This window comes from Pan paniscus, chromosome X (assembly GCF_029289425.2).
Source record: "Pan paniscus chromosome X, NHGRI_mPanPan1-v2.0_pri, whole genome shotgun sequence".
NCBI lineage: Eukaryota > Metazoa > Chordata > Mammalia > Primates > Hominidae > Pan > Pan paniscus.
The window spans coordinates 146,293,476-146,312,064 of NC_073272.2; the positions used below are offsets into that span (position 1 = coordinate 146,293,476).

General features: G+C 35.5%; 1 long non-coding RNA gene across 2 annotated transcripts in view; it reads left to right on the top strand.

The window, feature by feature from the left end:
* Positions 1 to 18,589, top strand: part of LOC129395208 (uncharacterized) — a 323,155-nt gene that overhangs the window by 112,516 nt on the left and 192,050 nt on the right. The window contains exon 7 of one of the 2 annotated variants that reach the window (XR_008622715.1): positions 13,175 to 13,768. The exons of the other annotated variant lie outside the window; for it this stretch is intronic. This is a non-coding gene — a long non-coding RNA (uncharacterized LOC129395208). Of the gene's footprint in view, positions 1 to 13,174; positions 13,769 to 18,589 lie in introns of those variants that run through there. 2 annotated transcript variants of the gene reach the window in all.

Genomic DNA, 18,589 nt, shown 5'->3' on the forward strand with positions numbered 1-18,589 from the left:
ACGGGATATGTCTTTGTTGTTATTTGTAAAGAGAAACTTCACAAGGTTACATTGATAAAAGGTGGGGGCTCTCTGACAAATACCAAGAATTATTAATAATTTTTGTACTTGTGTTAGCCTGGATGGAGCACCTTTAACATCGCTGGCACAAGTGATATGTTTCACTTCTTTAAGCGCATTTTTTGCTTAGAGTGGAAGGAGCCCAGGTGGTTTGCTGACCCAATAGTGCTAGATTCCTGAGATACTTCAGAGCTGACTGCTTGGGAACATGGAATTGTTCATTTATGTGTACCCATTCTGGGTCAAGAGACTGCTGATTGCTTGGGAACACTGAGAGATTCCTTTATGTGTGCCCACTCTGGGTCAAGAGAGACCACTTGTCCTGTGAACCATCTGGTCCAATCTCTCCCTGTTCTCTGTGACCTTCATGGGTAGAGAGGAACAATGCAACTAAGGCTCCTGTCATTAACCACAGTTGTCAGGTTTCCTTTTATTGACAAATTTGGAGTTGGAATGGTTTTGAGGAGAAGAGACTGACCTACCTGATTCAAACCTTGCAGCAACTTCCTGGCTCCTCTGAGACATCTCCTCCCTGCAGCCTGCATCAGAGGGTAGGTTTGAGAACAGAGACTTAAGGGAATGGGAAGGAAAAGAACAAAAAGACAATCAGGAATGAGTAGTAAGAATAATCGGCTGCCATGCTGATCATAGGACTTAGGAGAACACAGGACGTGAAGGGTATCACACATGCCTTCGTCCCCCACCCCAGCCTACACCACTGCCAGCCTTGCCCCTGCTCTGTCCCCCTCAGCAGGATGCCAAGAGACAGAGGGTGGCAAAAATCCAATGCGTTATTCTTTTCCGACCCCCTCCCCACTCTCACCAGATGCCTCCAAAAATCAACTGGACGGTGGGAGGGATCAAGAATGACTGCCGTCACCATGGAAACTCCTTGATGGCGAGATTGCTTTGAGAACCAGGAGGGGATGAGACAAGCACCAGAGGAACACTGGGCAGTCAGGGCCCAGCATCCACCAACCCTTTCTTCCAGATAACTCCTTTGTTCTCTGGGCTGGTCTCCCTCTTGCTCCTATAGGGGCCCTTTCTGACTCTTCACCTGTTTTGATTCTTCCAGTGGTGCCCTTCCCGGGTCTGGGAGGGAAGGGCCCGAGGCCCACTCAGGGCTGCCCCAGGATGGCCACTTCTCACTGCAGCCCAGACACCCTGGTCTATAAGACACACTGTCCTTGCCACTGAGAAGGAAGGGACGTCAACACTTTTGAGCCAAGCCCTGTGTTCCCTGCATCCTGCAAGGAAGAAGAAAAATAAAGACCTGACTATTTTTCACAGGTGCAACAGGTGACTAAAGACAGAAAGAGAGTGGTGTGGTTTTCACTTCATCTTGTTGAGAAGCCAGGGCCTGAAGTCCAGAGATCCCCATTCACATGCACCCTCTTGGGTGGGAAGGGGAGGAACTCTTACCTCCCTCTCTGCCATGTTCTTCTCTCGTTGCCCATTTGTGTACTATCCTCCCTGTCCCCTACCTGACTGCATGTGCCTTGAATGCAAAGGTCTTACTGCTCATCAGCTTTACATCTGCATCACAGTCACAATTCTTGCACCTTACATGCCTGGATCAAATTCTTGTGAATGAGCAAAAGGACCTATAAAGGTCACCAATGCCCTGCTTGTCTCAATCCTAGCTGGACACTAGGCTATAATGCTCCTTATAAATGTGAAAGAAGCTGTGTGGGCTTTTTGCAGTGTATAAACAGACTGGCCTATTATCCATGGCTTTTCCTAAGAAAGATCTTCAATAGTTACACGAAAAATGCAAATAAAGCCTGTGGGGATTATCAAGCCCTCCAAATATCTGGATTGTCTCTGGACGAAACTGTTCCTGTAGGCCCAAAGTGAAGGGCTTATGTATTATGCATGGCCCTTCAGAGAAACAGAAATGAAAGAAAGAGAAATATTTATTATAAGGAATTAAATCACATCATTATGGAGGCTGAGAAGTCTCAATATCTGCAGTTTATCAGCTGGACAGACAGGAAAGCCTATTTGTAGTTCCAACTGGAGTATGAAGGCCTGCAAACAAGGAGAGCCCATGGTGCATGTTCCAGCCCAAAAGGTGGAAGGCAGGAGACCCAAGAAGAACTGATGCTTCAATTGATGTCCAAAGGCCAGAAAAGACTAGTGTCTCAGCTCACAGCAGTCAGGCAGAAAGAGTTCCCATTTTTCAGCCTTTGTGTTCTATTCAGGCCTTCAATTGATTGAGTGAGGCCCACACACATTAGGGAAGGAAATTTGCTTTACTCAGTCCACCTATTCGAATTTTAATCTCATCCAGAAATACCCTCACAGGCATGCCCAACGAATAAGTGTTTTTCCACCCTGTGGCCCAGTTGGCACATAAAATTAACCATCAAATATTGTTAGTTATGTTTAGCTTTATTCTGGGAAACTGCCACACAGTCTTTCAAAGCGAATATACTGACTCTTTGCCTCTATTTTCAAAGTATCTGGGTTTCAGTAGCATCACATCCCTATTGTGACTGGTCATTTCAACATTTTCAATTTTACCCACTCTCACTTGTGAGATTGTATCTCTTGAATTAAATGTGTATTTATAACACACAAATGATCTTGACACTATTTCATAGTATGATTGGCTGTTTAGGTGTCCATTTTAGGGAATTTCTATTCAAACTTTAATTTTTTTTTTTTTTTTTTGGAGATGAAATCTTGCTCTGTTGCCTAGCCTAGAGTGCAGTGGCATTACCTCAGCTCACTGCAACCTTCACCTCCTAGGTTCAAATGGTTCTCGTGCCTCCTTCACCCGAGTTGCTGGGATTACAGGTGTGCACCCGCATGCCCAGCTAATTTTTTTGTATTCTCAGTGGAGACGGGGTTTCACCATGTTGGCCAGTCTGGCTTTCAACTCCTGGCCTCAAGCAGTCCACCCGCCTTGGCCTCCCAAAGTGCTGGGAGGACAGGTGTGAGCCACCACACCTGGCCTTTAATCTTAAGTGGATGGACTGTATTGATCTTTTTTGGTAATATTTCTGTGTATATTCATTATATAAATATTTTTAGGATTCATTAATTATAAATGACTGTGTCCATTTGTGGCATGGCTTTTCATTCTCCATGATATCTTTGTTAAATATTCTCATTTTAAAAATCAAGCTGCTATTTCATATTTGGTTTGTCTGTATTCCAAAGTCATTAAGTATTCTATAAGTTTTATCCTATAAAATGTATTGTTTTACCTTTCAAGTATTAATCTATTATATATATGAGATTGATTTTTTGTGTATTATGTAGGGTTCAGATATATTCTTAAAATACAGATATCCATGTGCTACAGCATCATTTATTAAAAATATCTGTATTTCATAAAAAATGCCAACAACAAACATTTTCAGGCTAGATGGATTCACAGCCAAATTTGATCAGACATTCAAAGAGGAACTGGTACCAACCCTACTGAAACTATTTCAAAAGATTGAGAAAAAGAGAATCATTACTAATTCATTCTGTGAAGCCAATATCACCTTGATACTGAAACAATGAAAGGACATAACAAAAAAAGGAAAAATAAAGACCGATATCCCCAATGAACAAAGATGCAAACATTCTCAACAAAATACTAGCAAATCAAATCCATCAACACATCCATCAAAAATATAATTCACCATGGTTGAATGGGTTTTATTCCAGGGATGCCAGGATGGTTCAACATATGCAAATCAATAAATGTGACTCATCACATAATTACAAAAAAACATACGATCATCTCAATAGATGCTGCCTGATTCATGAATCATTGTTTGTGCAAATAAACTCTGCTTAATTTAAAATAATGAAGGATGACAAGATCTTCATTTTAAAATTGTTTGCTAGTAATAGAAATAAAATTGATTTTTATATATTGCACTTACATGCACATATTATCTTTTATAAATTCATGTATTCATTCTAGTTTTATTCTGATTCTTTTGAGTTTTAATTGCAAACAATTATGTGTTCTGTGAATTAAGACCATCTTCTTTGTTTTCAATAACTCTTTTATTTATTTCTCTTACCTTATTTAATGGCTAGTACCCTGAGTAAAATATTGTATGCCAGTTGCAATGAATGGAAATCTTGTCTTCTACCTGGATTCTGAAAGTGTTTAGTATTTTGCCTTAGAGAATTCATGTGGCTGCACATGTGTTTTTGTAGATATCTGTTATAGGTATAAATAGGTTCCTTTTTATTTCTTGTTTAATGTCAATTTTTCCGCGAAAGGGTTTTGAATGTTATTAAATGTTTTCATTCTTAAAGGGCATCTTGTATGCTTCATAGATTTTCTCTTATGACATTTGTATACACATTTTTGTGTGAAAATAACTTTCCAAAACACTTGTATAAATATCTAATATTAGCATTGTTAATTTGTTTGGTAAGTATATGGTTAATTTTGTAAAAAACAAACAAAAAAACTACCAAACTGTTTTACGAAAAGCTGTACAATTTTGTTTTCTCTTCTGCAATATGTGAAAGTTCTAGTTGTTTCTTTTGCATGTTCAGCAGCACTTGGAATTCTCCAATCTCGATGAAAAGTATAAATTCAGAGATCTAAGAAGCTCAACCAGACTCTAAGCACAAGAATCAGAAAGAAATAGGCTGTCTTCAAACTACACCAAGATACATCTTACTCATATTGCCCCAAATCAGTATTAGCAAATTTTAAAGCAGTAGTGGGGTAATTGGAACACATGTTATGTATGAAGGAACAGAGGAAAGTATGACAAAACTTTTCCCTCCATAAAAATGCCAGTGGGAAGACATTTAATTAATATCAGGAAAGAATTAAAAGGAAAAAAAAATCCTGTCAACCTAGAGTTCAATACTTAGCAAAAACCATATTTCAAGAGTGAAGACATATTCTTTTTTAGTTATACACATTCTGATACAGTTCATTACCAGAAGGTCCACAATGTAAGAAATGTCAAAGGGACAGTAATTACATGAGCAAGAAATATAGATCTACGTGGAGTAAAAATGTGCTTCAAAAATGAAAACATTAGTAAATATAATATTTGTTGTCATTTAAACATTTAAAGATAATTTGCTGTTTGAAGAAAAATAATAATGTATTGGGAGACTTTAGCATAAGTAAAATTAGGTGTGTAATAAAAGTATCATGCAGGCCAAAAGAGAAACTTAGAAATGTATTGTATTTTTTGAAAGATATTGTAAGTTTCTTATAGATGAAATGCTGTAATATCACTTGAAAATAAAAGATAGGTTAAAGAGGTATACTATAAATACTAAAGCAATAAAAAATAACAAAATGAAGATTTATAACTGGAAAACCATCAAAGGAGATACAATGGAAAATTCAAAAATATTTGATGAATCTAATAGGTATTAGAAAGAGAAGAAAAAGAAAGATACCCAAAGGACTATTTAGACAAATTGAAAACAACAAGATGAAAGTCTTAAACTAAGCCTTATCAAATAATCACAAATTAAATGTAAATTACAATTTACCCCAATTAAAAGAAGAAATTGTCAGATTTTCCCAATTATATGGCATCACAGAAAACATGTTTAAATATGAAGTCAAAATATGCTGAAGTGAAAGGATCAAAAATGGTACATTAACACTAAGTTATGCTGAAGTAGTCATATTCAATATTATACTAAGTGAATTTCAGAGCAAGGAATATTACTAGAGATAAAGAATATTAAGTCATAATGATAAAGAGTCTATTCTTCAAGATGACATAATCCTAAATGTTTAAGCACTTATAAAGAAAACATCAAAATATTTGAAGCATTTTGTTGCAAATTTTCTTCTGCACACTGCTTTAGCTCTATCTCATGGATTTGTATAGGCTGTATGTTTATTTTTACTCAGAACAAATATTTAGAAATGTATTTGACTTACAGGTATTTGGAGATTTTTGAGATATTTGATTATTTATTGCTAGTTTAATTCTACTATGCAACAAGAAAGATTATTTGAAATTTATATTATTTTGAATTTCTTAAGGATTTTTATGGCCCAGAATATCATGTCACTTAGTGAATGCTCTATGAGAACCTGAAAAAAATGTATATTCCATTCTTTCTTTTCCCTGTCTCTTTTTAGGGGCACAGAGTTGGTTGATGAATGGAGGGCTGGAGCTTGAGGCTGGATGTGTACCCCAGAAGGGTCTCTAAGATTCAAAACCTTTTCATACCAATGTCCCTAATTCCTCCATGTTATTGGCATTGGACTTGATCTCTCTTCATACATATTTTTGTATACATAAGGTGTGCAAGGGTGTGTGTGCATGTGTGTGTGTGTGTGTGTGAGGGATAGGGTCTCAGAGTGAATGTATTTGTTTTTTCTACTTTGACCTTGTACACAGTGACCTTTCTAAATTTTTATTTTAATTGTTTTTCAATTGTTTATGTAGACAATCATGCTGTCTGAGTAGAGATATTCACATCTTCCTTTAAAGCATTTATTCATTTTATTTACATCTTCCTTTAAAACATTTATTCATTTTATTTATTTCCCTTGCCTTATTGTGCCAGCTAGAATCTGCAGTAAAATTTGGAATTGCACGTGGTGATAATGGACACCCTTGTTTTATCCTTGAGCTCAGGGAGATATGATTCAATACTTTACCAGGAGCATAACGTCAGCTATGGTTGTTTTGTAGCTATTCATCATTAGCATGAAATGTTTCTTTGTATTTCTTGCTTACTAAAAATTTTTATCATGAAAAGATAGGGAATTTAGTAAAATGATTTTCTCTGCATTAATGTTGATTATTATATATATTATATATATATTTATAATTGTATTAATAGGATACCATCAGTTGTTTAAGATGTTGAATGTACCTTATATTTCTGCTATAAGCACTAATTAGTGGTGAACTTAATTCATCTGTTAATGTCTTGTTTAAGATTTCTGTATGTATTTTCATAAGCCCTATTTATTTGCTAAAATTTATTTGTCTGATCTTGTTTTCAGAATTATGTTAGTCTCACATGCTAGCTGGGATATGTTCCCTTTCCTTTCTTTAAATAGTAGAGTGTGAATAAATTTGGCAATATATTTTCCTTCTTAAAAGTTTTGTGGAATCGCTCTTAAAGGTATCTAAGTGTGGAATTCTCTTTATAGGAATATTTTAAACTATGGCTTCAAATTGTACCTAATGGACCTGGGTCATTTAGAATTTGTGTGTTATGGTATCAGTTTTAGTTAGCTGTATAAATTTGAATATTTTATATAATTTGTTAAATGTAATGCAGTATAGTTGTCCAAATAATCCTTCTCCTATCATTTTGATATTCTTAAGTTCTGCAGTAATGTCTCCCATTTTGTTTGTGATACCAGAATTGTGTATGTTTTTTCTTGATCAGTATTACATGTAATTATCACATCTCTTAACCTGCAAAATAAAACATTTTACTTGACAAGAAGCATTTTAAACAAAAACACAGTTTGAATGTCAACAATAGAAAAAGTTATATCATGCAACTTATGCATACAAATTTGGAGTGACTGTAATATTAGACAAAGTAGACTCCTAGACAAGGAGTGTTGCTAGAGCTAAAGGACGTTTTCTGTGTGTAAACCTATTTCTTTTTTTAATGTTTGTTTTAAGTTTGGGTGTACATGTGAGGGTTTGTTACATAGATAAACGTGTGTCAGAGGGGGTTGTTGTACATATTATTACATAAACCAGGCATTAAGCTCAGTAGCCAATAGTTATCTTTTCTGCTCCTCCCCATGTCCCAACCCTCTCCCCTGAAGTAGATCCCAGGGCTTCTTGTTTTCTTCTTTGTTTTCATAAGTTCTTGTCATTCAGCTCCAATTTATAAGTGAGAATAGTTTCTTTTGCTGTGCAGAAGTGCTTTAGTTTAATTAGATCCCATTTGTCAATTTTTGCTTTTGTTTTCATTGCTTTTGGTTTCTTTGTCATGAAATCTTTGCCCATTCCTATGTCCAGAATGGTATTGCCTAGGTTGTCTTTCAGGGTTTTTATAGTTTTGGGTTTTACATCTAAGTCTTTAATTGGTCTTGAGTTTATCTTTGTATGTGGTATAAGAAAGGAGTCCAGTTTTAATTTTCTGCATATGGCTATCTAGTTATTCCAGCATCATTTATTGAATAGGATGCTTTTCCCTATTGCTTGTTTTTGTCAGCTTTGTCAAAGATCAGATGGTCATAGATAAGAAGCCTTATTTCTGGGCTCTCTATTCTGTTCCATTGGTCTATGTGCCTATTTTTGTACCAGCACCATGCTGTTTTGGTCCCTTTAGCCTTATAGTATAGTTTGAAGTAGGGTAATGTGACTCTTCCAGCTTTCTTCTTTTTGCTAAGGATAGCGTTGGCTATTCCGGCTCTTTTTAGGTTCCATATAAAATTATTTTTTTTTCTAGTTCTGTGAAGAATGTCATTGGTAGTGTGATAGGAATAGTATTGAATCTGTAAATTGCTTTGAGCAGCATGACCATTTTAATGTTATGGATTCTTTCTATTCATGAGCATGAGATTTTTTTTTCCATTTCTTTGTGTCTTCTCTGATTTATTTGAGCAGTGTTTTGTATTCTCATTGTAGAGCTCTTTCACCTCCTTTGTTAGCTGTATTCCTAGGTATTTTATTCTCTTTGTGGCAATTGTGAATGGGATTACCTTTCTGATTTGGCTCTCTGTTTTGTTGTTGGTGATGTATAGGAATGCTAGGAATTTTTGTACATTAATTTTGTACCCTGAAACCTTGCTGAAGTTGTTTATCAGCTGTAAGCAGCTTTGGGGCCGACACTATGGTGTTTTGTAGACATAGAACCATGTCATCTGCAAACAGAGGTAGTTTGACTTCCTCTCTTCCTGTTTGGATGCCTTTATTTCTCTATCTTGCCTGATTCCTCTGGCTAGGACTTCTAATACCACGTTGAATGGAAGTGGTGAGAGTGGGCATCCTTGTCTTGTGCTGGTTTTCAAGGGGAATGCTTCCAGCTTTTTTTCATTCAGTGTGATGTTGGCTGTGGGTTCGTCATAAATGGCTCTTATTATTTTGAGGTATGTTCCTTCAATATCTAGCTTGTTGAGAGTGTTTAATATGAAGAGATGTTAAATTTTATCAAAAGCCTTTTCTATGTTTATTGAGATAATCATGTAGTTTTCATCTTTAATTCTGTTTATGTGATGAATCACATTTATTGATTTGTGTATGTAGAGCCAACTTTGCATCCCATGAATGAAGGCTGTTTGATTGTGGTGGATTAGCTTTTTGATGTGCTGCCAGATTCAGTTTTCCAGTATTTTGTTGAGAATTTTTGCACCAATGTCCATCAAGGATATTGGCCTGAAGTTTTCTTCTTTTGTTGTATCTCTGTCAGGTTTTGATATCAGGATGATGCTGGCCTCAGAATGAGTTAGGGAGGAGTCCCTTCTTTTCAATGTTTTGAAATAGTTTCAGTAGAAATGGTACCTGTTCTTCTTTGCACCTCTTGTAGAATTCAGCTGTGAATCCTTCTGGCCCTGGTTTTTTTTCTTTTTTCTTTTTTTTAGGCTATTTATTATGACCTCAATTTCAGAGCTGGTTAGTCTGTGCAGAGTTTCCATTGCTCCCTTGTTCAGTCTTGGGAGGATGTATGTGTCCAGAAATTTATACATGTCTTTTAGATTTTGTTAGTTTATGTGCGTAGATGTGTTTATAATATTCTCTGATAATTGTTTGTATTACTGTGAGGTCAGCGGTAATATCCCCCTTATTATTTCTGATTGTGCTTATTTAAACCTTCTCTCTTTTCTTTTTTATTAGTCTAGCTTGTGGTCTCTCTATTTTATTAGCTTTTTGAAAAACCAACTCCTGGATTCATTGATCTTTTGAATGTTTTTTTGGATCTCTATCTCCTTCAGGTCAGCTCTGATTTTTGTAATTTTTTGGTCTTCTGCCAGCTTTGGGATTTGTTTGCCTTGGTTCTCTAGTTCTTTTAGTTGTGATGTTAGGTTGTTAACTTGACATCTTTCAGGCTTTTTGATGTGGGCATTTAGTGCTATAAATTTCCCTCTTAACACTGCCTTAGGTATGTCTCAGAGATTCTGGTATGTTGTATCATTGTTCTCATTAGTTTTAAATAACCTCTTGATTTCTGCCTTAGTTTTATTATAAACCCACAAGTCATTCAGTCATTATTCAATTTCCATGTAATCGTATGTTTTTGAGTGAATTTCTTAGTCTTAAGTTCTAATTTGATTGTGCTGGGGTCCAAGAGACTGTTAGGATTTCAGTTCTTTTGCATTTTCTGAGTAGTGTTTTACTTCTGATTATGTGAGCAATTTTAGAGTAAAAGTGCCACGTGGTGATGAAAAGAATGTATATTCTGATGTTTTGGGGTGGAGAGTTCTGTAGATATCTGTCAGGACCATTTAATTTAGAGCTGAGTTCAGGTCCTGAATATCTTTGTTAATTTTCTGTCTCAGTGATCTGTCTAATATTGTCAGTGGGGTGCTAAAGTCTCCCACTATTATTGTTTGGGGGTCTCAGTCACTTTGAAAGTCTCTAGAAACTTTCTTTATGAATCCGGGTGCTCCTGTGTTTGGTGCATATATATTTAGGATAGTTAGCTCTTCTTGTTGAATTGATCCCTTTACCATTATGTACCGTCCTCCTTTGTCTTTTTTTTTCCTTGTTGGTTTAAAGTCTGTTTTGTGACAAACTAGGATTGCAATCCCTGCTTTCTTCTGTTTTCCATTTGCTTGGTACATTTTCCTCCATCCCTTTATTTTGAGCCTATGTATGTCATTGCATGTGAGATGGGTCTCGTGCAGAGAGTGTACCAGTGTGTCTTGGTTCTTTATCCAGCTTGTCACTCTGTGTGTCTTTTAATTGGCGCATTCAGCCCAGTTACATTTAAAGTTAGTATTGATATGTGTGGATTTGATCCTGTCGTCATGATGCTAGCTGGTTATTTTGTCGACTTGTTTATGGGATTGCTTCATAGTGTCACTGCTCTGTGTAATAAAATGTCTTTTTGTGGTGGCTGGTAGTATTTTTTTTCTTTCAATATTTAGTGCTTACTTCAGGAGCTCTTGTAAGGCAAGTCTAGAGGTAACAACTTTTCTCAGCATTTGCTTGTCTGAAAAAGATCTTATTTCTCCTTCCCTTATGAAGCTTAGTTTGGCCAGATATGAAACTCTGGGTTGGAATTGCTTTTTTTTTTAAAGAATGTTAATTATTAGTCCCCAATCTCTTCTGGCTTGCAGGATTTCTGCTGAGAGGTCTGTTGTTAGTCTGATGCCCTTTGTAGGTTACCTAGCCTTTCTTTATGGCCACCCTTAACATTTTTTCTTTCGTTTCAACCTTGGAGAATCTGTTGATTACGTGTCTTGTGGATGATCTTCTCACAGAGTATCTTATGGGGTTCTCTGCATTTGCTGAATTTGAATGTTGACCTGTCTAACAAGGTTGGGAAGTTCTCATGGATTATCAATTTTTAAGTCATACACTTATACAACATTGTTAATTGCATTGTATTAATTAAAATAACTATAAACACTTATTTAATAACTGTGTATCTTTAAAAATTTAGTCGTTGCCTTAAGCTTTGCAATGTGCATCTCTAATTGATCACCATCTACCTTCAAATAATACAGCATCACTTCATGTAATGTGTAAAAACTTCATTATCATTTCAATTTCTATCTCTTCTCTTTTACTATTGTTGTCATACATTTTGCTCAGATATATGTTATAAACCTACAACATAATTGATACTACTTTTTGCTTTAGAAAGTCAATTTTCTTTTAGAGTCATTATAAATTAGAAGTTAAAAAACCAAAATCTTCTATATCTACTTTTATTTTGGCCATTTTTGGATGTCTTCAATTTTTTGTGTGGATTCATGTTTCTGAATAGTATTATATTTTTTCAGCCTGAAACACTTTTTAAAAGGGGTATTCTGGTTCAGCTCTGCTGGCAATGATACCTTTAGCTTTAGTTTGTCAGAAATCATGCGACCACATGTTTGAAAATTATTGTCACTGAATATAGACTTTTGGATTGGCCGTTTATTTTTGTTCAGTACATTAAAGGTATTGCTGCATTGTCTTCTAGCTTACATAATTTCTGAGAAAACTTTGCTGTAATTCTTGTCTCTTTTTTCTTTTGGTACAGTAGAATTATTTTGTGCTTAAACAAGAGGGCTGTCTTAATGTTCTTACTTCATCCTCAGGTTTCAGTGTTCCCTCTACATCTGCACCATGGAGGAGGTTTCTTTCCATTGTCTTACCCCTTACCCAGCAGTAAACTGTTGTTTCTTGTAATTTTGTGCTTGTAAGTTAGGTAGTGAAGTCCGGGAGAATCTCTTTTAGATGGCAAAGCCCCATTCTTTCACAGGCATTTATCATTCTCTGTGGTCTTTCTCTTCCACTGTCTTTCTACCTCAAACTCTACCTTTTATCTTTGGTGACTCTTGTAGATCCAAGGGCTTCTTGCCCCATCACTGCAGCAGAACATACTTGTCTAGGCTCATGACTGATTTCTGGTAGTCTTCTAGGGACAGAGAGATTTTTTTAAATCTTTTTTTTAACCTTTCCCAGCTACAGTGATTCTTCACTCCTGCCCTTGGAAGAATTAGACTTACTGCCCCTACCAAGGATATTTACAGATGATATGTTTTTCTGTAGGGCATAAGGATTAGAGAGGAGCTTCATACTTTTTACACAACAATGGCATCTATATTCTTTCAGGCTTGTACCACCAAGAAAAGCTTTCTTCAATCTCCTGCTTTTTTCCCCAATCTTTAACAACCAGGTGGAAGTTGGTGGAGAAGATCCTGTCTGTGGTAGCAGCCCTTTTGTGTCCGAGGCTCACAGGAGTTCTGTACCTGCACACTAGCCTACACTCTTCTTTTAGCAATGTGTTACAATCTTTAACTGACTTCTTCTTTCCTACTTGTATACACTTGAGGTTTCTTTATTCTGCCAGTGGGTGAGCCAGTGTTCATGTCCTATCTCTGATTTCTTTTGTCATTGCTTCATCTTTGATGTATTCAATAAATGTTATAATTTCATAGCTTTGTTGTTGTAAGAATTTTGTTTTGTTTTGTTTTGCTTTGCTTGTTATAGTGATTTTCTTTGGGAGAAGTGACACTTTCTTTTCTTTTTAGATTCATGAATTATTAGGAAAGGAGAGGACCTCTAATTACACTTTGAGAAGATGCTTCTATCCCTCATTACGCTTTGAAATTGAAGAATTTAGATATATTTAAGTCTATTTCACTCTTTTTAACTGATATATGAATAAACTGTTCTCTTTATCAATGATCCCTCTTGGAGACCATTTGGTATTTCTGCTTTTTGGTTATTAATAACAATGCTTCAATAAATGCCTTTGCACATGTCTCCTTGTAAACATATGTAAGGATTTCCCTGATGCAGCTAAAACCTAGAAGTAGTTTTATTGGGGAGAAAGGTTTTGCATTTATATTATCAACATTTTAAGGTACTACCCATTTGCTATTCAGACTGGTTTGATTGGTTTACACTTCTGCCTATAATAAATGTTTATTATTTATTATTTATGATTACTGTTTATCCATCTACTGGCTGGCATGTGATGTCATCACACTTACAATTTTTACAAACATAATGGATGTGAAATTGTATCTGAGTTGCTTAATTTGTGTTTTCCTGACTACTAGTAATGTTGAGCATCTTTTATGTTTTTTATGTACTTTATTTTTTACATTAAATAAATTTGACAAAGCATTTGTGTCCGAATGCTAAGTGTTAGAAAATGAATTAAGTATTGGGAATAAAAAAAATCAAGAAAATGGATAATATCCCTGTCCTTACAGAGATTACATTGGCCATATATTTTCTTCTTATGGATCTTATCTGCATATTTATGGCCCATTTTTCTACCACATTGTTTATCTTTATAAAAAATGAGCTATAATAATTTTATATCATGGATATTACTTTTGTGCATTATATCTATTATAAATATCTTCTTCCCCCATAACTACTATTTTATTTTAAAATATTTTTTTATCCTGGAAATTATTTATTTAAATGCATTTAATTTTATCAATATTGTCATTCAAGTTTCGTGTCTCTTTCATCTAATTTAAGAAATTATTTACTATTTCATTGTAATAAACATATTCTTCTATTTTTTAATTATAAAGCTTTACATAAAACTGTGATTTACACGTGTGTATGGTATGAGGGAGGTATTTTATTTTGTTACTCTCTATATACATTTTTTTCATTCACTTAGAAAATATTCAACCAGGATTTCTCTCTTCTCTCAGGAATACTTAGGAGAAAAATTATCTACCTTAATTTAGCTTATGGTCTGGAGTAGGAGACAGCCAATAAAAATAATATGTAATAAGATGTAGATAAGTGGTAAGTTCTATGAAAGTGATGCAAGGTAAGGAAGGTATAAAGTGAAGGTGAGTGGGCCCTACTTTATATAGAAGAACTGTCTTTGAAATGATGACTTTTGAGCAGTGACACAATAGACCTGAGGGAGTGATCCATGCAGATACTTGGGGAAATGCCTTGCAGGTTGAGATAGCAAAGAGTGCAAAATTCCCAAGGCAGGAGTTCCTAGGAGAATGAAGAATCCACAGTACCAGAATCAGAGTTAACTTGGGGAAGAGAATTAGAAATGTGATAAGAATGGGGGACGATATTGTGCAGGGATTTGTAAGCGATCATATGTTTGGCTTTTACTCTATCGCGTATAAAAAGGCATTAGGAGGGGATTGAACAGAAAACTAAAAGGACTTAACATTTTAACAGGATTGTAGGCAATAGGCTTCAGACTGTAAAAAAAGACAAAGGTAAAATCAGAGAGATCAGTTAAAATGTAGTTCTCTAGGGAGTAATCTAGAGGAGGGAGAATTATGGTTTGGATCAAGATAGTGTCAATAAGAATGAAGAGAATAATTCAGATTGGGTAAAGTCAGCAGTAAGGATAGTGAGAAGTGCCCAGATGCTGGATATATTGTGAAAATAGCACTTAGATAATTTGCTGTTGGATTAGATGTGAGATGAGAGTTAAGAGTCAAGGATGATTCCAAGGTGTTTTCATCTGAGCAATTGGGTGAATGACAGTGCCATATAATGAAATGGGGAAGACTGCAGAGGAGTGAGTATGGTAAGGGAAAAGATCAGGAAATACTTATTAGACATTCCAATGGTGATGACAAGTAAACAGCTATATATATATATATATAATCTAGAATTCAGGAAGGAGGCACAGGCCACAGAAAAATGGGAGTGTATGTTGCTTTCATTTTTATTTGTTTTTTTATATTATTGTGCTTTTTCACAATTTGATTTTGTTGGTCTTTTTCAATTAAATCTTATTCATTTTGGAAGCACAATTCAAATATTCTTCATTCTGTAAATCCTTCCTTGAGTTCCCTTAGCTGAGCTGATTATTATCCTCTGTTTCTCTATCCTTTTATATATTTCTTTATCCTAGTGCTATTATTTTTTTCTATCTCTCCTTTTCTGTCTCACAAGCCAGATAATGCTCTCATTGAAGGCAGGCAGTTTGCCTGATTTGTATTAGTAGCTTCAACAACTCACACACACTCTCTCTCTCTCTCTCTCTCTCTCTCTCTCTCTCTCTCTCTCTCTCTCTCATCCTATCTCTCTCTCTGGATTGACACATAGTAGGTACTTAGTAAATATTTGTTGAAAGAGCTGTATATGCTGTCAGAGGATCAGAAAGAGGAGCCTACTTCTTATCTCTTCTTTGTCCTTTTAGTAACTTTCTTCATGTTTTGTACATGACAGAAACATTCCACTGGCTAGTTGGAAGAACATAATTGTGTTTGTTCTATTTTAATTAAATCTTGTTACAAAATATATGTAACATAAATGGAGTTATCTCTTTTGCAAATGGGTGATATAATGGGTTTGCATCCCATTAAGCTTTATAAAATGTTGTTACGTCATACAGTGTGACAAGCAAGAACAGCTCATAGCTTAAAAACTGGAATCATTTGAATTGCCTTTATTCAGGATTATGGAATTTTTATCATAAGATCACAGTAGACTAAGTGCTTTACCTTAGGGTAACTGAAATGTGATCCCCACTGTGGGAATTTGTGCGTCAAAGAATGGCATCTTTCCATTTGTGTACAACTGTGAATGACGATTTTTGTGTCTCTCTCTTTCAAAATACAGTTTTATGCTAAAATTTAAATGCTGCTTTTCAAGATAAATTTGTATAAACTTTCTGCTGGGATTCAGAATTTCTGGTGCTAGTCTCAGTATGGTTTGTGTAACTAAATGTAAACTACTCTTCAATGTGCTAATTTTGAAAAAGGACCATATTCTTAACAACATATCCTTCCTCAATCTCAGATTTAAAGTATCACTAATTTTTTACTCATTAAAGAGTTGAAGAGGAAATTCAACAACCTGGAAAAGTTATTCTGGGCACAAATGGATGTCAAAATATTAATTTTCCTACATGACACTATAACAGTTCACATAAGATACTTGATTGTTGATTTTAGTTTAAACAGAAAGATCAATATTGATTTGAATACAATAGAACTTTCTCAATCGTGATTGAAATAATCGAAAGATCCTCTGTGCTATATTGCCACTTTCTTACCTGTTTTCTATACCCACTTAAATTTGGCCTTTTTCCATTATTTCAGATATGCCGCTTGTCTACCACCAACTCATACATTATCTCTAATAAGCAACTCTATCTCAAAGAATACGAACATTCTGAAAAACATTCTTAGTTATAATTCTCATGGTCCAGATATTTGTATGTGTTGTTGCATCCAAAAAAAAACTCATCTAAAAAGAATCTTCACCAAAATATGGCCTAGCAGTGAGGCTGGCACTTTTGGATATTCTAGTTCAATGCCACAGTTTTTCCCTGTAGACAAGTTACACCAACATATGCAAACTGTGTACAGTGGGCATTAAGAAAATGGATAAAGCTAGAAATAAGACTTGGGTGGTTAGTTAACTACACTGTATCTTTTTTTTTTTTTTTTGAGATGGAGTCTCGCTCTGTCGCCCAGGCTGCAGTGCATTGGCGCTACCTCTGCTCACTGCAAGCTCCGCCTCCTGGGTTCATGCCATTCTCCTGCCTCAGCCTCCCGAGTAGCTGGGACTACAGACGCCCGCCACCACGCCCTGCTAACTTTTTGTATCTTTAGTAGTGATGGGGTTTCACTGTGTTAGCCAGGATGGTCTCGATCTCCTGATTTCCTGATCTCATGATCCGCCCACCTCGGCCTCCCAAAGTGCTGGGATTACAGGCGTGAGCCACCGTGCCCGGCCAATCCTTTTAAAGATAAAATGTAGCAACAACTAGATAATTTCTCTGATGATGCAATATTGGCAGTGCCATAGACAATAGAAATTATGACCAAAATTAAGTTCTCTAAAGCTTTCTGACATGCAAAACAAACCACAGTAATTTCATAATTTCCCCCCTTGGCAAACCACAAGGTAATAATTCTCAACTTTTTCCCTAAGAATTACTTGTACAATTTAGTAAAATGCAGATTCCATGGCCTTTCATGGCCCTGAAAAATTTTCATTTTTAACAAACTACTGGTGTATGCACATAAATTGAGAAAAATAATGACTTTCCTTAGAAGTCAACTGAAGAAAAATCACAACTGAAGTTAAATTGCCCTCAAAACCTGGTAGTTATTTGTATTTCTTGCTTTGCATACCTCATAACTTACCTCATAATTAGGTATGAAAGAGGCACACAGAAAACCAATTGAGAATGTTGATGGAATAGTAATGAAGAGTCTGATAAAGGCTAATCTTCCACAGATTAAGCCAAACCATTGCAAAATGTATTTCGTAGTTCACAAGAAAGGGTTCTGTGGGCAAACACCTTTGCAAAACACTGCTTCCCTTTCTTCCTATGGGGAATTTCCAATCACACAAAAAACTCTTAGTAGTTCTTCAGTAAAGAGAACTGTTTAGTTTTGGCCCAGCATCCCACATGATTATTTTGTCACAGAACTATTTTTTTCTCCCACAAAAACCTACAAAGATACAACTGAACAAATGTTTCTTGTGTATATGTTAAACTAAATCACTAATTATATTTCACATAGGAACACATAATCAAATATTTGAACCATGGATACACAAAAAATAAAAAGCAAGAAATTAAATCATACCACCACGGAAAATCACCTTTACTAAAAGGAAAACAAGAAGGAAGGAAAGAAGGAAGAGAAGAACACAAAACAAACAAAAAACAAATAACAAAATGACAGAGGTAAGTATTTACTTGTCAGTTAACAACATTGATTGAAAATGAACTAAAGTCTCCAATCAAAAGACATATAGTGACTGAATGGTTAAAAAACAAACAAAAGAAGATGCAATGTTCTGTTTACTACAGGATACACATTTCACCTATGAGGACAAGCATGGTCTAAAAATAAAGGAATGGAAAAAAGATATTCCATGGCAAAAGAAACCCAAAAAGAGCAGGAGTAGCTATACTTATATCAGACAAAATAGACTTCAAGACAAAAACTGTAAGAGACAAAGAAGGTCAT